Source organism: Oncorhynchus nerka, linkage group LG25 (assembly GCF_034236695.1).
Source record: "Oncorhynchus nerka isolate Pitt River linkage group LG25, Oner_Uvic_2.0, whole genome shotgun sequence".
Classification (NCBI taxonomy): Eukaryota; Metazoa; Chordata; class Actinopteri; order Salmoniformes; family Salmonidae; genus Oncorhynchus; species Oncorhynchus nerka.
In genome coordinates this window covers 3,948,846-3,976,676 of record NC_088420.1, presented here as the reverse complement: position 1 = coordinate 3,976,676, position 27,831 = coordinate 3,948,846, and the positions used below count along the sequence as shown (strand labels likewise).

The window sequence follows — 27,831 nt, the reverse complement described above, 5'->3', positions numbered from 1 at the left end:
AGGCTATATACAGTAGAGGCTATATAGAGTAGAGAGGCTATATACAGTAGAGAGGCTATATACAGTAGAGGCTATATACAGTAGAGAGGCTATATTACAATAGAGGGGCTATATACAGTAGAGGCTATATACAGTAGAGAGGCTATATACAGTAGAGAGTTTATATACAGTAGAGAGGTTATATACAGTAGAGAGGCTATATACAGTAGAGAGGCTATATACAGTAGAGAGGCTATATACAGTAGAGAGGCTATAAAAGTAGCGAGGCTATATACAGTAGAGAGGCTATATACAGTAGAGAGGCTATAAAAGTAGCGAGGTTATATACAGTAGAGAGGCTATATACAGTAGAGAGGCTATATACAGTAGCAAGGCTCTATACAGACACCTGTTAGTCAGGCTGATTGAGGTAGTATGTACATGTAGATATGGTTAAAGTGACTGTGCAGATATGATGAACAGAGAGTAGCAGCAGCGTAAAGAGGGGTTGGTTGAATCCCATAGCGGGAAAAAAAATCTGTTGATGTGCCCTTGATAGTGAATAAGTAGCATGTAGACATCGTGCACTACATAGGGAATTAGGGTGCTATTTGACACTCACAATCACTGCCTGTTGCCAGGTGAAGGGTCGACTGACTGCCCGAGGTTAACCCACTTGAACCCTTTGCACAATACCCAGGATACACTGCAAAAGGCCAAAGGTTAAAGTTAAAAAACATTCTCACCTTTAATCTTTTTTTTCTTTTTGTTTTCTTCCCCTCTAAGACAGATTCCTTGTTTGAACACATGAACAGGCATGTACAGTAGGTTGCACGACTGGCGCGAGTCCCAAGAATGAGTTTTATGACCACATATAGGTCAGAGGGCGGGGGGAGGGGCCGTGGTAAAAAGGAGAAGGCATTGTTTCTCCGCTCTCAGGGCACAGAGGCACGCAGCCGAAACACACGAGGAAGAACAGGACATCTTTGTAGTGGTTTCAGTCACACTCACTTGTTTATGCTGTATGGTATGTGGTGTGTGATGCTGTATGGTATGTGGTGTGTGATGCTGTATGGTATGTGGTGTGTGATGCTGTATGGTATGTGGTGTGTGGTGCTGTATGGTATGTAGTGTGTGATGCTGTATGGTATGTAGTGTGTGATGCTGTATGGTATGTGGTGTGTGATGCTGTATGGTATGTGGTGTGTGATGCTGTATGGTATGTGGTGTGTGGTGCTGTATGGTATGTAGTGTGTGATGCTGTATGGTATGTAGTGTGTGGTGCTGTATGGTATGTAGTGTGTGATGCTGTATGGTATGTAGTGTGTGATGCTGTATGGTGTGTGATGTGTGATGCTGTATGGTATGTAGTGTGTGGTGCTGTATGGTATGTGGTGTGTGATGCTGTATGGTATGTAGTGTGTGATGCTGTATGGTATGTAGTGTGTGATGCTGTATGGTATGTAGTGTGTGGTGCTGTATGGTATGTGGTGTGTGATGCTGTATGGTATGTAGTGTGTGATGCTGTATGGTATGTGGTGTGTGATGCTGTATGGTATGTGGTGTGTGATGCTGTATGGTATGTAGTGTGTGATGCTGTATGGTATGTAGTGTGTGGTGCTGTATGGTATGTAGTGTGTGATGCTGTATGGTATGTGGTGTGTGATGCTGTATGTTATGTGGTGTGTGATGCTGTATGGTATGTAGTGTGTGATGCTGTATGGTATGTTGTGTGTGATGCTGTATGGTATGTAGTGTGTGGTGCTGTATGGTATGTAGTGTGTGATGCTGTATGGTATGTGGTGTGTGATGCTGTATGGTATGTGGTGTGTGATGCTGTATGGTATGTGGTGTGTGATGCTGCATGGTATGTGGTGTGTGATGCTGCATGGTATGTGGTGTGTGATGATGTATGGTATGTGGTGTGTGATGCTGTATGGTATGTGGTGTGTGATGCTGTATGGTATGTGGTGTGTGATGCTGTATGGTATGTAGTGTGTGATGCTGTATGGTACGTGGTGTGTCATGCTGTATGGTATGTGGTGTGTGATGCTGTATGGTATGTAGTGTGGTGCTGCATGGTATGTGGTGTGTGATGCTGTATGGTATGTAGTGTGTGATGCTGTATGGTATGTAGTGTGTGATGCTGAATGGTATCTGGTGTGTGATGCTGTATGGTATGTAGTGTGTGATGCTGTATGGTATGTGGTGTGTGATGCTGTATGGTATGTAGTGTGTGATGCTGTATGGTATGTAGTGTGTGATGCTGTATGGTTTGTGGTGTGTGATGCTGTATGGTATGTGGTGTGTGATGCTGTATGGTATGTAGTGTGTGATGCTGTATGGTATGTGGTGTGTGATGCTGCATGGTATGTGGTGTGTGATGCTGTATGGTATGTAGTGTGTGGTGCTGTATGGTATGTGGTGTGTGATGCTGTATGGTATGTAGTGTGTGATGCTGTATGGTATGTGGTGTGTGATGCTGTATGGTATGTGGTGTGTGGTGCTGTATGGTATGTAGTGTGTGATGCTGTATGGTATGTAGTGTGTGGTGCTGTATGGTATGTGGTGTGTGGTGCTGTATGGTATGTAGTGTGTGGTGCTGTATGGTATGTAGTGTGTGATGCTGTATGGTATGTAGTGTGTGATGCTGTATGGTATGTAGTGTGTGATGCTGTATGGTATGTAGTGTGTGATGCTGTATGGTATGTGGTGTGTGATGCTGTATGGTATGTAGTGTGTGATGCTGTATGGTATGTAGTGTGTGGTGCTGTATGGTATGTGGTGTGTGATGCTGTATGGTATGTAGTGTGTGATGCTGTATGGTATGTAGTGTGTGATGTTGTATGTTATGTAGTGTGGGATGCTGTATGGTTTGTGGTGTGTGATGCTGTATGGTATGTGGTGTGTGATGCTGTATGGTATGTAGTGTGTGATGCTGTATGGTATGTGGTGTGTGGTGCTGTATGGTATGTAGTGTGATGCTGTATGGTATGTGGTGTGTGATGCTGTATGGTACGTAGTGTGTGATGCTGTATGGTATGTAGTGTGTGATGCTGTATGGCTTGTGGTGTGTGATGACACTCCTTTTTCTAGTGGTCAGATTCATACGAGGCACTGTGTGTTTACCTACATGACCTGCTGCTATGTGGACAGTCAAAGAGGTGCGATGTGGATACTGCTATGTGGACAACAGTGGTGTAAAAAGTAAAGATATCTTATTTGTAAATTACTCAAGTTAAAGTGAAAGTCACCCAGTAAAATATCACTTGAGTAAAAGTATAAAAGTATTTGATTTTAAATATACTTAAGTATCAAAAGTAAAAGCATAAATAATGTAACGTTACTTATATTATATATATATAATATATATATCCTTATATTAAGCAAACCAGACGGCACCATTTTCTTGTATGTTATAATTCATAGATAGCCAGGGGCGCGCTCCAACACTCAGACATTATTTACAAATGAAGCATTTGGGTTTAGTGAGTCCTTCAGATCAGAGGCAGTAGGGATGACCAGGGATGTTCTCTGTTTAGTGAGTCCTTCAGATCAGAGGCAGTAGGGCTGACCAGGGATGTTCTCTGTTTAGTGAGTCCACCAGATCAGAGGCAGTGGGGATGACCAGGGATGTTCTCTGTTTAGTGAGTCCTCCAGATCAGAGGCAGTGGGGATGACCAGGGTTGTTCTCTGTTTAGTGAGTCCTCCAGATCAGAGGCAGTAGGGATGACCAGGGATGTTCTCTGTTTAGTGAGTCCTCCAGATCAGAGGCAGTAGGGATGACCAGAGATGTTCTCTGTTTAGTGAGTCCTCCAGATCAGAGGCAGTAGGGATGACCAGGGATGTTCTCTGTTTAGTGAGTCCACCAGATCAGAGGCAGTGGGGATGTTCTCTGTTTAGTGAGTCCTCCAGATCAGAGGCAGTGGGGATGACCAGGGATGTTCTCTGTTTAGTGTGTCCTCCAGATCAGAGGCAGTAGGGATGACCAGGGATGTTCTCTGTTTAGTGAGTCCTCCAGATCAGAGACTGTAGGGATGACCAGGGATGTTCTCTGTTTAGTGAGTCCACCAGATCAGAGGCAGTGGGGATGTTCTCTGTTTAGTGAGTCCTCCAGATCAGAGGCAGTAGGGATGACCAGAGATGTTCTCTGTTTAGTGAGTCCTCCAGATCAGAGGCAATAGGGATGACCAGGGATTTTCTCTGTTTAGTGTGAATTGGATCATTTTCCTGTCCTGCTAAGCTTTGAAAATGTAAAGAGTACTTAATAAAAAGTACATACTTTTCTTTAGGAATGTAGTGAAGTAAAAGTAAAAGTAGTCAAAAATATAAATAGTAAAGTACAGATAAACCAAAAACTACTTAAGTAGTACTTTAAAGTATTTTTACTTTAGTACTTTAAAGTATTTTTACTTTAGTACTTTAAACCACTGGTGTTACAGACCAAAGAGGTGGGATGTGCATGTTGCTATTTGTGGACAGCGACAGGACCTGAAGAACAACCTATCCCCTGACATAATGTGTCCACAGCTCAAGGTAACAACCTATCCCCTGACATAATGTGTCCACAGCTCAAGGTAACAACCTATCCCCTGACATAATGTGTCCACAGCTCAAGGTAACAACCTATCCCCTGACATAATGTGTCCACAGCTCAAGGTAACAACCTATCCCCTGACATAATGTGTCCACAGCTCAAGGTAACAACCTATCCCCTGACATAATGTGTGGGTTCAAAGCTCAGACTTTCATCCCAAATAGTTCCCTACTTCCTATAGGCACGTAGTGCACTATTTTGACCAGGGTGACGACCAGGCCCCCCGACGTAATGTCAAGCCCAGATCCATGGAGGGTAGGAGATCCAGGGAGGGTAGGAGGGTAGGAGATCCAGGGAGGGTAGGAGCTCCAGGGAGGGTAGGAGATCCAGGGAGGGTAGGAGATCCAGGGAGGGTAGGAGCTCCAGGGAGGGTAGTAGTTCCAGGGAGGGTAGGAGATCCAGGGAGGGTAGGAGCTCCAGGGAGGGTAGGAGGGTAGGAGATCCAGGGAAGGTAGGAGCTCTAGGGAGGGTAGGGGCTCCAGGGAGGGTAGGGGCTCCAGGGAGGGTAGGAGATCCAGGGAGGGTAGGGGCTCCAGGGAGGGTAGGAGGGTAGGAGCTCCTGGGAGGGTAGGAGGTCCAGGGAGGGTAGGGGCTCCAGGGAGGGTAGGAGATCCAGGGAGGGTAGGGGCTCCAGGGAGGGTAGGAGATCCAGGGAGGGTAGGAGATCAAGGGAGGGTAGGAGGTCCATGTAGGGTAGGAGCTCCAGGGAGGGTAGGAGGGTAGGAGCTCCTGGGAGGGTAGGAGATCCTGGGAGGGTAGGAGATCCAGGGAGGGTAGGAGGGTAGGAGCTCCTGGGAGGGTAGGAGATCCAGGGAGTGTAGGGGGTCCAAGGAGGGTAGGAGATCCAGGGAGGGTAGGAGCTCCTGGGAGGGTAGGAGATCCAGGGAGGGTAGGAGCTCCAGGGAGGGTAGGAGATCCAGGGAGGGTAGGAGATCCAGGGAGGGTAGGAGCTCCTGGGAGGGTAGGAGATCCTGGGAGGGTAGGAGATCCAGGGAGGGTAGGAGGGTAGGAGCTCCTGGGAGGGTAGGAGATCCAGGGAGGGTAGGGGATCCAGGGAGGGTAGGAGATCCAGGGAGGATAGGGGCTCCAGGGAGGGTAGGAGGGTAGGAACTCCAGCATGGGAAGAAGCCCTTCTCTGGTTTTGGAGTACCGGCCTGGGATCCCCTGGAGGCAACCTTTGGGAAGACGGGCCGATGTATTTCCACAGGCGAGACAGATCCAGACTATTTCCACAGGTGAGACAGATCCAGACTATTTCCACAGGCGAGACAGATCCAGACTATTTCCAAAGGCGAGACAGATCCAGACTATTTCCACAGGCGAGACAGATCCAGACTATTTCCACAGGTGAGACAGATCCAGACTATTTCCACAGGCGAGACAGATCCAGACTATTTCCAAAGGCGAGACAGATCCAGACTATTTCCACAGGTGAGACAGATCCAGACTATTTCCACAGGTGAGACAGATCCAGACTATTTCCAAAGGCGAGACAGATCCAGACTATTTCCACAGGTGAGACAGATCCAGACTATTTCCACAGGCGAGACAGATCCAGACTATTTCCACAGGTGAGACAGATCCAGACTATTTCCACAGCTGAGACAGATCCAGACTATTTCCACAGGTGAGACAGATCCAGACTATTTCCACAGGAGAGACAGATCCAGACTATTTCCACAGGTGAGACAGATCCAGACTATTTCCACAGGTGAGACAGATCCAGACTATTTCCACAGGTGAGACAGATCCAGACTATTTCCACAGCTGAGACAGATCCAGACTATTTCCACAGGTGAGACAGATCCAGACTATTTCCACAGGTGAGACAGATCCAGACTATTTCCACAGGAGAGACAGATCCAGACTATTTCCACAGGTGAGACAGATCCAGACTATTTCCACAGGTGAGACAGATCCAGACTATTTCCACAGGAGAGACAGATCCAGACTATTTCCACAGGTGAGACAGATCCAGACACTTTAAACCACCTGACCAAGTCCTAAACCAATGGAACTCCCTAAATCTTTCTCAGATTATCACCAATCCCACAAGGTATGACTCCAAACACCCAGAAAAGGCTACTCTCCTCGATGTTATCCTGACAAATATTCCTGATAGGTATCAGTCTGGTGTTTTCTGTAATGATCTTAGTGATCACTGTTTTACAGCCTGTGTTCATAATGGCTGCTCAGTGTCATAGATGCTTGCTAAACAACTTTAATAAGCAAGCCTTCCTTCATGACCTGGCCTCTGTAAAATGGTATAGAAGCAGCGTGATCCCCTCTGTCGAAGACGCTTGGACCTTCTTTTTTAATATTTACAGTGGTATTGTTAACAAACACGCCCTAATAAAGAAAATGACAGTTAAAAACAGGTTCAGCTCCTGGTTCAACCGTGATCTGGCAGAGTTACTCCACCTCAAGAATTCCATTTGGCGAAAGGCTTGGCACACGCATACTCAGGCTGACTGGCTCTCGTTCAGGCAAATTAGAAATGTGCACTCAGGCTGTCTGGAAGGCCAAAGTTAGTTACTTTAAGGCTCAGTTCTCTCTCTGTGGGTCTAACCCCAAGAAGTTCTGGAAAACAGTTAAAGACCTGGAGAATAAACCCTCCTCACAGCTGCCGATGTCCCTTAATGTTGATGTGGTTGTTACTGACAAGGAGCACATGTCCCTTAATGTTGATGTGGTTGTTACTGACAAGGAGCACATGTCCCTTAATGTTGATGTGGTTGTTACTGACAAGGAGCCCATGTCCCTTAATGTTGATGTGGTTGTTACTGACAAGGAGCCCATGTCCCTTAATGTTGATGATGTGGTTGTTACTGACAAGGAGCACATGTCCCTTAATGTTGAGGATGTGGTTGTTACTGACAAGGAGCACATGTCCCTTAATGTTGATGTGGTTGTTACTGACAAGGAGCCCATGTCCCTTAATGTTGATGATGTGGTTGTTATTGACACGAAGCACTGAGGCTGAGCTCCTTAATCACCACTTCATTAAGTCAGGATTCCTATTTGACTCAGCCACGCCTCCTTGTCCGTCCAACATTTCCTCATCTCCCACCCCTTCTAATGCGACTATCCCCGATGCTCCTCCCTCTTTTCCCCTTCTAATGCGACTATCCCCGATGCTCCTCCCTCTTTTCCCCTTCTAATGTGACTATCCCCGATGCTCCTCCCTCTTTTCCCCTTCTAATGCGACTATCCCCGATGCTCCTCCCTCTTTTCCCCTTCTAATGCGACTATCCCCGATGCTCCTCCCTCTTTTCCCCTTCTAATGCGACTATCCCCGATGCTCCTCCCTCTTTTCCCCTTCTAATGCGACTATCCCCGATGCTCCTCCCTCTTTTCCCCTTCTAATGCGACTATGCCCGATGCTCCTCCCTCTTTTCCCCTTCTAATGCGACTATCCCCGATGCTCCTCCCTCTTTTCCCCTTCTAATGCGACTATCCCCGATGCTCCTCCCTCTTTTCCCCTTCTAATGCGACTATCCCTGATGCTCCTCCCTCTTTTCCCCTTCTAATGCGACTATCCCCGATGCTCCTCCCTCTTTTCCCCTTCTAATGCGACTATCCCTGATGCTCCTCCCTCTATTTCCCCTGCCCCACTGCAAAGTTTCTCCCTGCAGGCGGTCACTGAGTCCGAGGTGCTAAAGGATCTCCTTAAACATGACCCAAAAACATCTGGGTCAGATGGTTTAGACCCTTTCTTCTTTAAGGTTGCTGCCCCTATCATCGCCACGTCTATCTCTGACCTTTTTAACATGTCTCTCCTCTCTGGGGAGGTTCCCATTGCTTGGAAGGCAGCCACGGTTCATCCTTTATTTAGAGGGGGAGATCAAGCTGATCCTAACTGTTATTGGCCAGTTTCTAAGTGTTGGAAAAACTTGTCAGTAATCTACTGACTGGCTTTCTTGATGTCGATAATATTCTCTCTGGTCTGCAGTCTGGTTTCCTCTCAGGTTATGGATGTGTCACTGCAACCATAAAGGTACTCAATGATGTCACTATTGCCCTTGACTCTAAGCAATATTGTGCTGCTATTTTTATTGACTTGGCCAAAGCTTTTGATACGGTAGACCATTCCATTCTTGTGGGCCGGATAAGGAGTATTGGTGTCTCTGAGGGGTCTTTGGCCTGGTTTGCTAACTACCTCTCTCATAGAGTGCAGTGTATAAAGTCAGAAAATCTGCTGTGTCAGCCACTGCCTGTCATCAAGGGAGTACCCCAAGGTTTGATCCTAGGCCCCATGCTCTTCTCAATTAACATCATCAACATAGCTCAGGCAGTAGGAAGCTCTCTCATCCATTTATATGCAGATGATACAGTCTTATACTCAGCCGGACCCTCCCCAAATTTTGTGTTAAATGCTCTAACAACAAAGCTTTCTTAGTGTCCAACAAGCTTTCTCTACCCTTAACCTTGTTCTGAACACCTCCAAAACAAAGGACATGTGGTTTGGTAAGAAGAATGCCCCTCTTCCCACAGGTGTGATTACTACCTCTGAGGGTTTAGAGCTTGAGGTAGTCACCTCATACAAGTACTTGGGAGTATGGCTAGACGGTGCGCAGTCCTTCTCTCAGCACATATCCAAGCTGCAGGCTAAAGTTAAATCTAGACTGGGTTTCCTCTATCGTAATCACTCCTCTTTCACCCCAGCTGCCAAACTAACCCTGATTCAGATGACCATCCTACCCATGCTAGATTACGGAGATATCATTTATAGAGGCATAGAGTTAGAGGTAGAGAGGAGAGGTAGAGAGATAGAGAGGTAGGGTAGAGGCAAATCACTGTGCTGCGTAAGACCCTGTGGAGGAATGGACAGAAGCTAAGAGGAATCAGAGCAGATTTAGGGCTGCTGTGGTGCATCCCCAAATGGCAACCCTACTCCCTATGTAGTGATCTTGAGCCCGGCCTTGTAGTGCACTAGAGCCCAGCCTTGGTCAAAAGTTGTGCACTATATAGGGAATAAGGGGGTGCATTTGGGAAAGCAGACCTGACAGTATCCAGGAGAATTGTGAGGAATGCATGGTGGAATTTTCCAAGTCTGAACACAAGCTTCTACTTTCATACTGCTCCATCTGATGGTGGAAGACGGCTCTGTTTAAAAGTGCTCTGACATGTTCTGTAGGCTGCCGGAGGTTGATGTATTGGGCTATTTGAGGCAGAGGAAAAGTAGTTGGCTCTAAAAAACAAAAAAAATCTCTGTGAAGTTGTTCACAGAAATTGTCCGCAGTTTGAGTACTCAGTAGAATTCAGGAATATGCACATCTGATAATATTTTCTCACACAGAGACATCATTCCCAGTTTGTTTTGAAATACGAGTGTGGTTTTGGTTTGCCCTAATTATGGGATATATTCCATGAGAGGCAGTAAGACAGGAAAGTTGTGCAAGAGGCTGAAGGAGACTGTCAACAAAATGCTGTGCTTCTCTCTCCTCTTCTCTCTCCTTGCTCTCTCTTCCTCTCTCTCTCTCTCTCCTCCTCTCTCTCCTCTCTCTCTCTCCTCCTCGTCTCTCTCCTCCCCTCTCTCTCCACCCCTCTCTCTCTCCCCTCTCTCTCCTCCCCTCTCTCTTCTCCCCTCTCTCTCTCCTCTCTCTCTCTCCTCCTCCTCTTTCTCCTTCTCTCTCACCCTCCCTTTTCTCCTCTCTCTCCTCCTCTTTCTCCTCCTCTCTCAGCTCTCCTCTTTCCCCTAACTCTCTCACCTCTCCTTTCTCTCCTCTCTCCTCCTCTCTCAGCTCCCCTTTCTCTGCTCCTCTCTCCTCCTCTCTCACCCCACCTTTTCTCCTCCTCTCTCCCCTCTCTTTCCTCCTCTCTCCCCTCTCTTTCCTCCTCTCTCCCCTCTCTCTCCTCCTCTCTCACCCCACCTTTTCTCATCCTCTCTCCCCTCTCTTTCCTCCTCTCTCCCCTCTCTCTCCTCCTCTCTCACCCCCCCTTTCTCCTCCTCTCTCTCCTCTCTCTCACCTCCTTTTTCTCCTTTCAGCACATGTGTGCGCCATGTCGCATAACTCTGAACCAATTATATTCATTTGGAGACATGTCAAAACACAGGGAATGTTTGTGGACATTTAGCTAGCTAGCTTGCTGTTGCTAGCTAATTTGTCCTATTTAGCTAGCTTGCTGTTGCTAGCTAATTTGTCCTATTTAGCTAAGCTTGCTGTTGCTAGCTAATTTGTCCTATTTAGCTAGCTTGCTGTTGCTAGCTAATTTGTCCTGAGATATAAACATTGCGTTGTTATTTTACCTGAAAGGCCTTTGTCGTATTTTCTGGATCTTTGTCATATTTTTTATATTATATATATTTTATATATTTTTTATATTTTAAGTCACACAAAATTGTGTACTCCTAACAATGAATCCACAGATAAAAAGGGGAAATCTAGTTTGTTTCTACGAATCTCTACCCATTCTGTCTTCTTCTTCTGTGGACTTTATTGACGGTTGGCAACCAACTTTGACTGGAGTATGGACCTACTCCTCAGTTCATCTTTCAATCAACCACGTGGGTATATGCTCCTTAAAACCAATGAGGAGATGGGAGAGGTGGGACTAGCAGCGCATCAAGGGTCACAAATAGAACCAAGTTCAATTTTAGCGCCCGGCTATTTAAACAAAAAAATGTTATTTCACTTGTATTTAACCAGGTAGGCCAGTAGAGAACACCTTTATTTAACCAGGTAGGCCAGTAGAGAACACCTTTATTTAACCAGGTAGGCCAGTAGAGAACACCTTTATTTAACCAGGTAGGCCAGTTGAGAACACCTTTATTTAACCAGGTAGGCCAGTAGAGAACACCTTTATTTAACCAGATAGACTAGTTGAGAACACCTTTATTTAACCAGGTAGGCCAGTAGAGAACACCTTTATTTAACCAGGTAGGCCAGTAGAGAACACCTTTATTTAACCAGGTAGGCCAGTTGAGAACACCTTTATTTAACCAGGTAGGCCAGTAGAGAACACCTTTATTTAACCAGGTAGGCCAGTAGAGAACACCTTTATTTAACCAGGTAGGCCAGTAGAGAACAAGTTCTCATTTACAACTGTGACCTGGCCAAGATAAAGCATAGCAGTGAGACACAGACAACAACACAGAGTTACACATAAACAAGCGTTCAGTCAATAACACAATAGAAAATCTGTATACAGTGTGTGCAAATTAAGTGAGGAGGTAAGGCAACAAATAGGCCAATAGTAGTGAAGAAATTACAATTGAACCAATTAAACACTGAAGTAATAAATGTTTAATATGACATGTAGCCTATTTAGAGTGGTTATATGCTGTTTAATATGACAGTGCCAGGGCAAAAACAAAAATGTTTTGGGTCCACAGGGGACAGGATTCAAAATGTCAACCCCCTTTGGGTCCACAGGGGACAGGATTCAAATGTCAACCCCCTTTGGGTCCACAGGGGACAGGATTCAAATGTCAACCCCCTTTGGGTCCACAGGGACAGGGACAGGATTAAAATGTCAACCCCCTTTGGGTCCACAGGGACAGGATTAAAATGTCAACCCCCTTTGGGTCCACAGGGACAGGGACAGGATTAAAATGTCAACCCCCTTTGGGTCTACAGGGACAGGATTAAAATGTCAACCCCCTTTGGGTCCACAGGGACAGGGACAGGATTAAAATGTCAACCCCCTTTGGGTCTACAGGGACAGGATTAAAATGTCAACCCCCTTTGGGTCCACAGGGGACAGGATTAAAATGTCAACCCCCTTTGGGTCCACAGGGACCAGGATTAAAATGTCAACCCCCTTTGGGTCCACAGGGACCAGGATTAAAATGTCAACCCCCTTTGGGTCCACAGGGACCAGGATTAAAATGTCAACCCCCTTTGGGTCCACAGGGACAGGATTAAAATGTCAACCCCCTTTGGGTCCACAGGGACCAGGATTAAAATGTCAACCCCCTTTGGGTCCACAGGGACAGGGACAGGATTAAAATGTCAACCCCCTTTGGGTCCACAGGGACAGGGACAGGATTAAAATGTCAACCCCCTTTGGGTCTACAGGGACAGGATTAAAATGTCAACCCCCTTTGGGTCCACAGGGACCAGGATTAAAATGTCAACCCCCTTTGGGTCCACAGGGACAGGATTCAAATGTCAACCCCCTTTGGGTCCACAGGGACAGGGACAGGATTAAAATGTCAACCCCCTTTGGGTCTACAGGGACAGGATTAAAATGTCAACCCCCTTTGGGTCCACAGGGACAGGAACAGGATTAAAATGTCAACCCCCTTTGGGTCCACAGGGACAGGATTAAAATGTCAACCCCCTTTGGGTCCACAGGGGACAGGATTAAAATGTCAACCCCCTTTGGGTCCACAGGGACCAGGATTAAAATGTCAACCCCCTTTGGGTCCACAGGGACCAGGATTAAAATGTCAACCCCCTTTGGGTCCACAGGGACAGGATTAAAATGTCAACCCCCTTTGGGTCCACAGGGACCAGGATTAAAATGTCAACCCCCTTTGGGTCTACAGGGACCAGGATTAAAATGTCAACCCCCTTTGGGTCCACAGGGACAGGATTAAAATGTCAACCCCCTTTGGGTCCACAGGGACAGGATTAAAATGTCAACCCCCTTTGGGTCCACAGGGACAGGGACAGGATTCAAATGTCAACCCCCTTTGGGTCTACAGGGACCAGGATTAAAATGTCAACCCCCTTTGGGTCCACAGGGACCAGGATTAAAATGTCAACCCCCTTTGGGTCTACAGGGACAGGGACAGGATTAAAATGTCAACCCCCTTTGGGTCCACAGGGACCAGGATTAAAATGTCAACCCCCTTTGGGTCTACAGGGACCAGGATTAAAATGTCAACCCCCTTTGGGTCCACAGGGACAGGATTAAAATGTCAACCCCCTTTGGGTCCACAGGGAACAGGATTAAAATGTCAACCCCCTTTGGGTCCACAGGGAACAGGATTAAAATGTCAACCCCCTTTGGGTTGGCACGGGCAGCAGGTAGCCTAGTGGTTAAAGCGTTGGACTAGTAAACGTAAAGGTTGTAAGATCAAATCCCCGAGTTGACAAGGTAAGCATCTGTCGTTCTGCCCCTGAACAAGGCAGTTAAACCCACTGATCCTAGGCCAGTTAAACCACTGTTCCTAGGCCAGTTAAACCACTGTTCCTAGGCCAGTTAAACCACTGTTCCTAGGCCAGTTAACCCACTGTTCCTAGGCCAGTTAACCCACTGTTCCTAGGCCAGTTAAACCACTGTTCCTAGGCCAGTTAACCCACTGTTCCTAGACCAGTTAACTCACTGTTCCTAGACCAGTTAATCCACTGTTCCTAGACCAGTTAACCCACTGTTCCTAGGCCAGTTAACCCACTGTTCCTAGACCAGTTAACTCACTGTTCCTAGACCAGTTAACCCACTGTTCCTAGACCAGTTAACCCACTACTCCTAGATCAGTTAACCCACTGTTCCTAGACCAGTTAACTCACTGTTCCTAGACCAGTTAACTCACTGTTCCTAGACCAGTTAACCCACTGTTCCTAGACCAGTTAACCCACTGTTCCTAGACCAGTTAACCCACTGTTCCTAGACCAGTTAACCCACTGTTCCTAGACCAGTTAACCCACTGTTCCTAGACCAGTTAACCCACTACTCCTAGATCAGTTAACCCACTGTTCCTAGACCTGTTCTCCGATAGGCCGTCATTGAAAATCAGTATTTGTTCTTAACTGACTTGCCTAGTTAAATAAAGGTAAAATATTAACCCCCTTTGGGGCCCCAGGAACAGGATTGGGAAATGCAGTGTCAATCAATCAATCAAATGTATTGATAAAGCCCTTTTTACATCAGCACAAAGCACAAAGTGCTATACAGAAACCCAGAGGCAGAAGCACGGTGGCTAGGAAAAACTCCCTAGAAAGGCCAGAACCTAGGAAGAAACCTAGAGAGGAACCAGGCTATGAGGGGTGGCCAGTCCTCTTCTGGCTGTGCCAGGTGGAGATTATAAACCTAGAGAGGAACCAGGCTATGAGGGGTGGCCAGTCCTCTTCTGGCTGTGCCGGGTGGAGATTATAAACCTAGAGAGGAACCAGGCTATGAGGGGTGGCCAGTTCTCTTCTGGCTGTGCCGGGTGGAGATTATAAACCTAGAGAGGAACCAGGCTATGAGGGGTGGCCAGTCCTCTTCTGGCTGTGGCAGGGTGGAGATTATAACAGAACATGGCCAAGATGTTCAAATGTTCATAAATGACCAGCATGGTCAAATAATAATAATCACAGTAGTTGTAGAGGGTGCAACAGGTCAGTACCTCAGGAGTAAATGTCAGTTGGCTGTTCATTGCTGGTCATTCAAAATGTGTTTTGCTCAGGGGCAAAATACACTCAAAGTGAACTGTAAACTGTGCAGTGAACAGTAAACTGTGCAGTGAACAGTAAACTGTGCAGTGAACAGTAAACTGTGCAGTGAACTGTAAACTGTGCAGTGAACAGTAAACTGTGGCATGAACAGTAAACTGTGCAGTGAACAGTAAACTGTGCAGTGAACAGTAAACTGTGCAGTGAACAGTAAACTGTGCAGTGAACAGTAAACTGTGCAGTGAACTGTAAACTGTGCAGTGAACTGTAAACTGTGCAGTGAACAGTAAACTGCAGTGAACAGTAAACTGTGCAGTGAACAGTAAACTGTGTAGTGAACAGTAAACTGTGCAGTGAACAGTAAACTGTGCAGTGAACAGTAAACTGTGCAGTGAACTGTAAACTGTGCAGTGAACTGTAAACTGTGCAGTGAGGGTAGGGTGCCATCTAGGATACAACCTCTTGACCAGGGCCCATAGAGTGCCATCTAGGATACAGCCTCTTGACCAGGGCCCATAGGGAATAGGGTGCCATCTAGGATACAAGCCTCTTGACCAGGGCCCATAGGGAATAGGGTGCCATCTAGGACACAGCCTCTTGACCAGGGCCCATAGGGAATAGGGTGCCATCTAGGACACAGCCTCTTGACCAGGGCCCATAGGGAATAGGGTGCCATCTAGGACACAGCCTCTTGACCAGGGCCCATAGGGAATAGGGTGCCATCTAGGACACAGCCTCTTGACCAGGGCCCATAGGGAATAGGGTGCCATCTAGGATACAAGCCTCTTGACCAGGGCCCATAGGGTGCCATCTAGGATACAGCCTCTTGACCAGGGCCCATAGAGAATAGGGTGCCATCTAGGACACAGCCTCTTGACCAGGGCCCATAGGGAATAGGGTGCCATCTAGGACACAACCTCTTGACCAGGGCCCATAGGGAATAGGGTGCCATCTAGGATACAAGCCTCTTGACCAGGGCCCATAGGGTGCCATCTAGGATACAGCCTCTTGACCAGGGCCCATATGGAATAGGGTGCCATCTAGGACACAGCCTCTTGACCAGGGCCCATAGGGAATAGGGTGCCATCTAGGATACAGCCTCTTGACCAGGGCCCATAGGGAATAGGGTGCCATCTAGGACACAGCCTCTTGACCAGGGTCCATAGGGAATAGGGTGCCATCTAGGATACAACCTCTTGACCAGGGCCCATAGAGTGCCATCTAGGATACAGCCTCTTGACCAGGGCCCATAGGGAATAGGGTGCCATCTAGGATACAGCCTCTTGACCAGGGCCCATAGGGAATAGGGTGCCATCTAGGACACACAGCCTCTTGATCAGGGCCCATAGGGAATAGGGTGCCATCTAGGATACAGCCTCTTAACCAGGGCCCATAGGGTGCCATCTAGGACACAACCTCTTGACCAGGGCCCATAGGGTGCCATCTAGGATACAGCCTCTTGACCAGGGCCCATAGGGAATAGGGTGCCATCTAGGACACAGCCTCTTGACCAGGGCCCATAGGGTGCCATCTAGGATACAGCCTCTTAACCAGGGCCCATAGGGTGCCATCTAGGACACAACCTCTTGACCAGGGACCATAGGGTGCCATCTATGATACAGCCTCTTGACCAGGGCCCATAGGGAATAGGGTGCCATCTGGTACACAGGCAAAGTAACCGTGAGTCAGTTCCAAGGAACACTGTGAGGTCATCAGACATTACAGGAGAACAAAATGACTAGAAACCATTTCTACAGCATGTTGTTGGTGACCGTGAGGACTGGGTTTGTGTCACAAATGGGCACCCTATTCCCTTTATAGAACACTACTACTTGGGCCCTTGTCAATAGCAGAGCACTAAATGGGGAATTGGTTGCTATTTCCCAACAAACAAATGACTAGTACTTTTCCACTCGTTGTGGAAGACTGCTCTGGAGCAACAGACTGGAAAGTAAATAAAGGTACCTTGTCAAAGCAGGTTTGAGCTGTTCTTATTTGGTGCTGTTCTTATTTGGTGCTGTGGGTGTTTGGTGCTGTGGGTGTTTGGTGCTGTGGGTGTTTGGTGCTGTGGGTGTTTGGTGCCGTGGGTGTTTGGTGCTGTTGATGGTTGGTGCTGTGGGTGTTTGGTGCTGTGGGTGTTTGGTGCTGTGGGTGTTTGGTGCTGTGGGTGTTTAGTGCTGTGGGTGTTTGGTGCTGTGGGTGTTTGGTGCTGTGGGGGTTTGGTGCTGTGGGGGTTTGGTGCTGTGGGTGTTTGGTACTGTGGGTGTTTGGTGCTGTGGGTGTTTGGTTCTGTGGGTGTTTGGTGCTGTGGGTGTTTGGTGCTGTGGGTGTTTGGTACTGTGAGTGTTTGGTGCTGTGGGGGTTTGGTGCTGTGGGTGTTTGGTGCTGTGGGTGTTTGGTGCTGTGGGGGTTTAGTGCTGTGGGTGTTTGGTGCTGTGGGGGTTTGGTGCTGTGGGTGTTTGGTGCTGTGGGTGTTTGGTGCTGTGGGTGTTTGGTGCTGTGGGTGTTTGGTGCTGTGGGTGTTTGGTGTTGATGTTTGGTGTTGATGTTTGGTGTTGGTGGTGTTTTGTGCTGCTGTCATTATACAGTATATTTATGTGAAACAAAAAGCTCCCCTTTAGACAAGATATATAGCATATTGTATAATATATTATAATCATATATTGTTAATGTATAGATTACAGTAGATGAGACCAACAGATAATATATTGCTGTGTTTTAAGTTACATAACTAACCAATAATTTATTTGTGGTGTGGAGCAGAGCAGAACAGGACTCAACATGCCTCTACGGTGTCCAGACAGACCAAACTGATAACCTATTCTAAAAAAGGATTATTCACCAACATTACAAATTATATCATGTTTTTATACAATAATCTGCAAGTGTTGATCCTGATTAGTTTACTTGCTGGAAAAAAACAAAGAGCGTCGTGGAACCTACCTTGTCCACATGTCTCTAAACTACAATGCCTAATTCAGCTCAGCTTCTTTCTGTCGTTGTATAGTCATGTCATTTCGGTGAGCTACCCCTTTAAGACATAAAAACGTTTTAAGGCTTACACGTTTTTTAAATAAGTCAAATCTGGCACATCAAACATATTTTAATATCTGAAAAGTGGATCATCATCTATCAGCACCAGCTGCCACCAAATGTCTGTGTAGCCGAGCGGCAGCAACCATCCATTAAGGCCAGTTGTTGGTAGAATCCACAGCAACATGGGAGCAGGGGGTTTTGGCCAGCAGGATGAAAGCAATCCCACCAAACCTCCACATCCCCCAAATAAATCAAAACCCTCTTTAATAATGATTTCTGTATTTTTATATGGATGTTTTCCAACTCTGACCAATTCTACTGACTCAAGGACTTATTTATTTATTTAGATAACACATCAATTTGCATAGGATTTATAGAGGGGGGTCGGATTTACCAACACATTTTTTGGGGGCGGGAGGGATTCCAAAATAATTATGAAAATATATATTATATTATAAATACTAAATTCAACTAGTAGCATAAGTCTCCCCCAAAAAACATTAGAATTGCATTTTCTATGAAATTGAAATTTAATACGTTTTGGACTCTATATCAGATTTCTATACCTTCTGACAATACGTGTGACTCATTCAATAAAATATGTCTTTTGTCTTTGAGTTCAAAACATGATATCGCGGCCTCACAATCGGGCACAGAATATAAAGCCGGCTGCGAACTCTTGTGGTTGAACTTCACCTTTACTCAGCCTACGTACCAGCTACTCCCTCAGGTCCCCCGAGTCACTCTGTCACCGTTGAAACCGTTATCATCCACACTTCAAGTCAAAGGAATGATTATTTTATGTATTGACTCACGACTATGCTAAAAGATATAGGACTTTCATGGTGATTTCTGCCTGAGTGATCAGACCTTGCAGGGATGCATCCCACATGAAATTCTATTCCTTATAGGGCATGACCAGGGCCCATAGGGAATAGGGTGCTATTTAGGACAAGCCCACAGATTGGTTATTTTGACCAGGGCCCATAGGGAATAGGGTGCTATTTAGGACAAGCCCACAGATTGGTTATTTTGACCAGGGCCCATAGGGAATAGGGTGCTATTTAGGACAAGCCCACAGATTGGTTATTTTGACCAGGGCCCATAGGGAATAGGGTGCTATTTAGGACAAGCCCACAGATTAGTTATTTTGACCAGGGCCCATAGAGAATAGGGTGCTATTTAGGACAAGCCCACAGATTGGTTATTTTGACCATGGCCCATAGGGAATAGGGTGCTATTTAGGACACACACCAAGACATATGCACTCTGGGTTGCTCGCCAGCAGTGGGCATGTTGCATGTAACATGTTGTATGTAATATGTTGTATGTAACATGTTGTATTTAGGACAAGCCCACAGATTGTTATTTAACATGTTGTATTTAACATGTTGTATTTAACATGTTGCCCATGTAATATGTTGTATTTAGGACATGTTGTATGTAATATGTTGTATGTAACATGTTGTATGTAGCATGTTGTATGTAACATGTTGTATGTAACATGTTGCATGTAATATGTTGTATGTAATATGTTGTATGTAATATGTTGTATGTAACATGTTGTATGTAACATGTTGTATGTAACATGTTGCATGTAACATGTTGTATGTAATATGTTGTATGTAATATGTTGTATGTAACATGTTGTATGTAACATGTTGTATGTAATATGTTGTATGTAACATGTTGTATGTAACATGTTGTATGTAACATGTTGTATGTAATATGTTGTATGTAATATGTTGTATGTAACATGTTGTATGTAACATGTTGTATGTAATATGTTGTATGTAGCATGCTGTATGTAATATGTTGTACATAATATGTTGTATGTAACATGTTGTATGTAATATGTTGTATGTAACATGTTGTATGTATCATGTTGTATGTAATGTGTTGTATGTAATATGTTGTATGTAGCATGTTGTATGTAATATGTTGTATGTAATATGTTGTATGTAGCATGGTGTATGTAATATGTTGTATGTAATATGTTGTATGTAGCATGTTGTATGTAATATGCTGTATGTAATATGTTGTATGTAGCATGTTGTATGTAATATGTTGTATGTAATATGTTGTATGTAATATGTTGTATGTAGCATGGTGTATGTAATATGTTGTATGTAATATGTTGTATGTAATATGTTGTATGTAGCATGTTGTATGTAATATGTTGTATGTAATATGTTGTATGTAGCATGGTGTATGTAATATGTTGTATGTAATATGGTGCATGTAACATGTTGTATGTAACATGTTGTATTTAATATGTTGCATGTAACATGTTGTATGTAACATGTTGTATGTAATATGTTGTATGTAACATGTTGTATGTAACATGTTGTATGTAATATGTTGTATGTAACATGGTGTATGTAGCATGTTGTATGTAATATGTTGTATGTAACATGTATGTAATATGTTGCATGTAATATGTTGCATGTAACATGTTGTATGTAGCATGTTGTATGTAACATGTTGTATGTAATATGTTGTATGTAACATGCTGTATGTAACATGTTGTATGTAATATGTTGTATGTAACATGTATGTAATATGTTGCATGTAATATGTTGTATGTAATATGTTGCATGTAACATGTTGTATGTAGCATGTTGTATGTAATATGTTGTACGTCATATGTTGTATGTAACATGTTGTATGTAATATGTTGCATGTAACATGTTGTATGTAGCATGTTGTATGTAATATGTTGTGTACTACTACTAATACTGTTACTACTACTACCACTACTACTACATGTTGTATGTAGCATCTTGTATGTAATATGTTGCATGCAATATGTTGTATGCAGCATGTTGTTAGTTACATGTTGTATGCAGCATGTAATATGTTATATGTTGTATGTAGCATGTTGTATGTAACATGGTTTATATTGTACCGTACGTATCATGTTGTTAGTTGCATGTTGTATGCAGCATGTAATATGTTGTATGTTGTCCGTAGCCATCAGCTGGATGGCATCATGACACAAATTGCATATGTCCCAAATGGTAGCCTATTCCCATACTACTGTCAAAGTAAGTGCACTTTGTAGAGAATAAGGTACCATTTGGGACAGATTTATTCTCTCTCTTTCCTCTGAGAAACCTCCCATGTGTTCATGTTTGCTAAAAAAGAATCAACTCCTGTCATCGTCACTGCTGCTGCTGCTACTATATTACTACTTCTGCTACTACTACTACTACTACTACTAGTACTAATACTACTACTACTACTACTACTACTACTAGTAGTACTAATACTACTACTACTACTACTACTAGTACTAGTACTACTACTACTACCTCTGCTACTACTACGACTACTACTTCTGCTACTACTACTACTACTACTAGTACTAGTACTAGTACTACTACTACTACTACTAGTACTAGTACTACTACTACTACTTCTGCCTCTTAACTACTACTCGACTACTACTTGCTACTATTGTTACTACCTTTCTGCTGCTGCTGCTTCTGCTACTACTGCTACTGCTGCTGCTACTGCTGCTACTACTGCTACTGCTGCTGCAGCTGCTACTGCTGGTGCTGCTGCTGGTGCTGCTGCCGCTGCTGCTGCTGCTGCTGCTGCTGCTGCTGCTGCTGCTGCTGCCAGCTGCTGCTGCTGCTGCTGGTGGCTGGTGCTGCTACTGCTTCTGCCCATCTTAACTTCTGCCTCTTAGCTGCTATAACGCTGCTGTGCTGCTGCTGCTGCTGCTGCTGCTGCTGCTGCTTGCTGCTGCTGTTGCTGCTGCTGCTGCTGCTGCTGCTGCTGCTGCTGCTGCTGCTGCTGCTGCTGGCTGCTTGCTGCCTTGCTGCTGCTGCTGCCGCGCCTGCTGCTGCTGCTGCTGCTGCTGCTGCTGCTGCTGCTGCTGCTGCTGCTGCTGCTGCTGCTGCTGCAGTTGTGCTGCTGCTGCTGCTGCTGCTGCTGCTGCTGCGCTGCTGCTGCTGCTACTGCTGCTGCTGCTGCTGCTGCTGCTGCTGCAACAGCGACGGCAACAACAACAACTACGAGCGACAACAGCTGAAGCAGCTGCTGCTGGCTGCTGCTGCTGCTGCAACAGCGGCTGCTGCTGCTGCTGCTGTGAGCTGGCGGCAACTGCTGCTGCTGCTGCTGCTGCTGCTGCGACAGCAACGGCTTAACAGCAGCTGGTGTTGCTGCTGCTTAGCGAACTGTACAGCGAAGGAACTGCTGCTGGCAGTGCAACTGCTGCTGCTGCAACTGCTGCAACAACAGCTGCTGCTGCCGGCAGCAGCTGCTGGTGTTGCTGCGGCAGCAACTGCAACAACAAGCAACTGCTGCTGCAGCAACAGCGGTGCAACAACTGCTGCTGCGCTGCAGCTGCGGCTATTAACAGCTGCTGTAGCAGCTTGCTGCTGCTGCTGCTGCTGCTGCTGCTGCTGCAACAGCAACAGCGGCTGCAGCTGCAGCAGCGGCAACTGGCCCGACAGCAGCAACCCTGCAGGGTGCTGCAACTGCTGCTGCAGCTGCTGCTGCTGCTGCAGCTGCTAACAGCTGCTGCTGCAACAGCAGGCTACTGCTGCTGCAACAGCAACAGCAGCTGCTACAACAGCTGCAACTGCTGCGGCAACATGGCGGTAGCGGCAACGGCAAAACAACGGTTAACAGCAACAACAGCAGCAGCAACAGCAGCAGCGGCTAACAGCAGCAGCAGCAGCAGCGGCAGCAACAGCAGCTGGCAGCAGCAGCAACAGCAGCAGCAACAACAGCAACAGCAGCGGCAGCAACAGCAACGACGGCAACAGCAGCAGCGAGCATGCGGCAGCAACGGCAGCAACAACAACAGCTGCTGGCGGCAGCAGCAGCAGCTACGGCGGCAACAGCAGCAGCAGCAGCGGCAGCAGCAACAGCGCTGCGACAGCAACAGCGGCAGCAACAGCTGGTTGCAACAGCAGCAGCGGTTGTGCAGCTAACAGCAACAGCGGTGCAACAGCCTGCAGCAACAGCAACAGCAGCAGCAGCAGCAGCAACAGCGGCGACAGCAGCGGCAGCAGCAACGGTGGTTGCAACAGCGGCAGCAGCAACAGCAACAGCAGCAACAGCAACAGCAGCAGCGGCAACAGCTGCAGCAGCTGCTGCTAGCAGCAACGGCAGCAGCAGCGCTGGCGGCAATAGCAGCAGCGGCGACTGCTGCTGCTGCTGCTGCTGCTGCAACAGCTGCTTAACGCTGCAGCTGCTGTTCTGCTGCTGACTGCTGCGGCAACAGCGCTGCTGTTGGCTGCTGCTGATTAACTGCTGCTGCTGCAGCTGACTGCAGCAGCTGCGGCAACTGCTGCTGTAAACGGCTGCTGGCAACAGCAACAACAACAGCAACAGCAGCAGTGCTGCTGCTGCTGCTGGTTGGCGCAGCAACGCTGCTGCTGTTGTGGCTGGAACGCTGCTGCTAGTGTTATCTGCTGATTGCTGCTGCTGCTGCTGCTGCTGGCGAACTGCTGCAGCAACAGCAACAGCAGCAGCAGCTGCAGCAGCAGCAGTAGCTGTGTTGCTGCTGCGGCTGCTGCTGCTGAAGCTGCGTAGCAGCTGCTGCTGCTGCTGCTGCTGCTGCTGCTGCAACTGCTGCAACAACAGCAACAACAGCAACAGCAGCAACAGCGGCAACAACAACAACTGACGGCAACAGCGGCAGCAACAGCAACAGCACAACAACTAGCGGCGGCATAGCAACAGCAGCGGCGGACAACAGCGGCAGCAGCGGACAGCCAAGCGGTGCAGCAACAGCGGTGCTAACAGCAACAGCAGCAACAGCTGCAGCTGGCAACAGCAGCTGCGGCAGCGGCAACCAGCTAGCAACTGCTGCTGCTCAATGCTGCTGCATGCTAGCAGCTAACAGCAGCTAGCGGCTGCAGCAACAGCAGCAGCAGCAGCAAGCGACGCAGCAGCAGCGGCGGCAACAGCGGCAACAACAGCAGCAGCAGCAACAGCAACTGACGACAGCCGGTTCGACAACGGCGGCAGCAGCTAGCAGCGGCGAACAGCGAGTTTATGATGATGCTGAGCTGGTGCAGCAGCTGCAGCAGCAACAGCTGCTAGCAGCAACAGCGAGCAACAGCGCGCAGCAACAGCTGGTGTTGCTCAGCTGCTGCTGTTGCTGCTGCTGCTGCTGCTGCTGCTGCTGCTGCTGGTGGCTGCTGCTGCTGCTCCTGCTGCTGCTGCTGCTGCGTTTAACGCTGCTGCTGTTGTTGCTGCTGTCTGCTGCTGCTGCTGCTGCTGACTGCTGCTGCTGCTGCTGCTGCTGCTGCTGCTGCTGCTGCTAGCTGCTGGCTGCTGCTGCAACAGCGGCAACAGCTGTTGGCTGCTGCCGGCTGCTGCTGCTGCTGCTGCTGCTGCTGCTGCTGCAACTGCTGCTGCAGCAGCTGCTGCTGCTGCTGGCTGCTGCTGCTGGTTGTGCTGCTGCTGCTGCTGCTGCTGCTTTCAAGCTTCTGCATCTTAACTGCAGCTCGGTGCTGGCTGGCTGCTGTTGATTGCTGCTGCAACAGCTATTGCTGCTGCAACAGCAACTGCTGCTGCTGCTGCAACAACAACGCTGCTGCTGCTGCAACAGCTGCAGGCTGCTGCAACTGCTGCTGCTGTACTGCGCCTGAACAGCAGCTGCTGCAACAGCGGCAACAACGGCTGCTGCTACTGCTACTGCAGCGGTGCTGCTACTGCTGCTGCTGCTGCTGCTGCTGCTCTGCGGCAACAGCGGCAACACTGCTGGTGTTGGCAACAACAGCTGCTGCTGCTGCTGCTGCTGCTGCTGGACGCTGGTTGGCTGCTGCTGCTTCTGCCTCTTGGCTGCTATCGTTTCTGCTGAGCTGCTGCTACGTTGTTGATTTAACAACTGCTGCTGCTGCTGCTGAACTGCTGCTGCTGCTGCTGCTGCTGGTTGCTGGTTGCTGGTTGCTGGTTAACTGGTGCAAACTGCCAACAAGCTGCTGCTCTCACGATTCTGCTGGCTGTATATTGTTGCTGCAACAACAGCAACTGCTGCTGCTGCTGCTGCTGCTGCTGCTGCTGCTGCGGCTACTGCTGCTGCCAGCAGCAGCGTGCTGCATGGCAATATGGCAAGCAACAGCAGCAACTGCAGCAGCTGCTGCTGTGCTGCTGCTGCTGCTGCTGCTGCGGTGGCTGCAGCGGCAAGCAACAGCAACGCTGCTGCTGCTGCTGCTGCAACAACGACGACTGCTGCTGACAGCAACGCTGTAACGTACCTTGCAACAGCGGTGCTGCTGCTGCAACAACAACAACAGCGGCAACAACAGCGGCTGGCAGCAGCGGCAACAACAAGCGGTGTTAACAACAACAACAACTGCTGCTGCTGCAACAGCAACAGCTGCTGCTGTTGCTGGCATCTTGCTGCTGCTGCTGCTGTAACAGCGGCTGACAACAATGACAGCTGCTGCTGCTGCAACAGCTGCTGGGTTAACTGCTGCTGCTGCTGCAACAACAACAGCTGCTGCTGCTGCTGCAGCTGCTGCTGCTGCTGCGGCAACGCGACAACAGCGAGCAACAACAATGACAACAGCTGCAATAACGCTGCCAAAACGCTGCTGCAAAGCAACAACTGCTGCTGCTGCTGCTGCTGACAGCAGCAACAGCGGTTTCAGCAGCGGCAACAACAGCTGCTGCAACCAGCAGCTGCTGCGGCGAGGCAACACTGCTGCTGCTAGCGGCTGCTGACAACGACAGCCGGTAGGCTGTAGCAACAGCCAGGTACAGCCAGCAGCAGCAACAACTGCTGCTGCTGCAGCTGCAATGGCAACAGCTGCTGTAACCGCTGCTGCGGCTGTTGCTGCGCTGGTGCTTGCTGCTGCTGCTGCTGCTGCTGCTGCAACAGCAGCATTTGCTGCTGCTGCTGCTGGCTGCTGCTGCTGCTGGCAACAGCGACAACTGCTGCTGCTGCTGCTGCTGGGTTGCTGCTGCAGCTGCTGCTGCTGCTGCTGCTGCATCTTGCTGCTGCTCGTGGAACAACTGGACAGCAACAGCAACTGCTGCTGCTGCTGCTGCGGCCCGCAGCGGCTGCAACAGCAGCTGCTGCAGCAGCGGCAACAACAGCTGCTGCTGCTGCTGCTGCTGCTGCTGCTGGCAACTGCTGCTGCTGCTGCTGCTGCTGCTGCTGCTGCTGCTGACGGCTGCTGCTGCTGCTGCTGCTGCTGCTGCTGGCAGCTGCTGCTGCTGCAGCTGCTGGTTGGCTGTTGCTGCTGCTGCTGCTGCTGCTGCTGGTGGTTAACTGATGCTACTGCTGCTGCTGCTGCTGGTGCTGCTGCTGCTGCTGCTCTGTAACAGCTGCTCGTTGCTGGCTGTAACAACTGCTGCTGCTGCTGCTGGTGCTGTTGCTGGTTAACTGCTGCTGCTGCTGCTGGTGCTGGTGCTGCTGCTGCTGGCTGCTAGCATCTTGGCTGCTGCTCGTTTGCTGTAACAACAACAACAGCTGTTGCTTGCTGCTGCTGCTGCTGCTGCTGCAGGCTGAACTTCTGCTGCTGCTGCTGCTGCTGCTGCTGCTGCTGCTGCTGCTGCTGCTGCTGCTGCTGCCACAGCAGCGGCAGCTGCTACTAACAGCTGCTGCCAACTGCTGCTGCTGCTGCTGCTGCTGCTGCTACTGCAGCTGCTAGGCTGCTGCTGCTGCTATGCTGGTTGCTGGTTGCTGCTGCTGCTGACAACTGCTGCATCTTAACTGCTGCTGCGTTTGCTGGTGCTACTACTAACTAGATTTGATTTGGCTGCTGGCTGCTGTGGCTGCTGCTGCTGTTGCTGTTAACAACTAGCTGCTGCTGCTGCTGCTGCTGCTGCTGCTGCTGCTGCTGCTACTGCTGCTGCTGCTGCAACAACAGCTACTGCTGCTACTGCCGCTGCTGCTGCTGCTGCTGCAGCTGCTGCTGCTGCTGCTGCTGCTGCTGCTGCAGCTGCTGCTGCTGCTGCTGCTGCAACAGCAACAGCAGCTGACAGCTGCAACAACTGCTGCTGCTGCTGCTGCTGCTGCTGCAGCAAACTGCTGCTGCGGCAACAACAACAGCGGCGGCAACAGCGCTGCTAGCGATTTCTGCTAGCTAACAGGCAGCTGCAACAGCGGCTGCAACAACTTGCTGCTGCTGCTGCTGACAACAGCTGCTGCTGCTGCACTGCTGCTGCTGCTGCTGCTGCTGCTACAGCTGCTGCTGTGTTGCTAATGCTTGGCTACTGCCAGTTTGTAACAGCAGCGGTGCTGCTGCTGTGAGCAGCAGCTGCTGCTGCTGACACTGCTGCTACTACTGCTGCTGCTACTGCAACACTGCTAATGTTTACTGCTGCTGCAACAGCAAAGCTGCTGGCTGCTGCTACTGCCAGCGCTGCTGCTGCTGCTGCTGCTGCTGCAGCAGCAACTGCTGCTGCTGCAGCAACCAGCTGCTGCTGCTGCAGCGGCAACTGCTGCTGCTGCTGCAACAGCAACTGCTGCTGCCTGCTGCTGCTGCTGCTGGCTGCTGCTGCTGCAACAGCGGTACTGCTGCTGCTGCTGCTGCTGCTGCTGCTGCAACAACTACTAACAGCAGCAACTAGCAACAACCAGCAACTGCGTGCTGCTGCTGCTGCTGCTGCTGCTGCTGCTACTACTACTACTACTACTACTACTTTACTACTACTACTACTAGCTACTACAACTACTGCTGCTTCTACTACTGCTGCTGCTGCTGCTGCTGCTGCTGCTGCTGCTGCTGCTGCTGCTGCTGCTGCTGCTGCTGTAATTTGCTACTGCTGCTGCTGCTGCTGCTGCTACTGCTGCTAGCTGCTGCTGCTGCTGCTGCTGCTGCTGCTCATGCTGCTGCTGCTGCCTGCTGCTGCTGCTGTGCTGCTGCTGCTGTAGCTGCTGCTGCTGCTGCTGCTGCTGCTGCTGCTGCTGCTGCTGCT

At 48.5% G+C, this 27,831-nt stretch overlaps 2 pseudogenes; one reads left to right on the top strand and one right to left on the bottom strand.

Moving 5' to 3' along the window:
* Positions 1-21,467: 21,467 nt before the first annotated feature.
* Positions 21,468-22,543, bottom strand: LOC135564615 (antifreeze protein Maxi-like; annotated as a pseudogene).
* LOC135564614 (ras-interacting protein RIP3-like) lies at positions 22,542-23,052 on the top strand (annotated as a pseudogene).
* Positions 23,053-27,831: the final 4,779 nt, after the last annotated feature.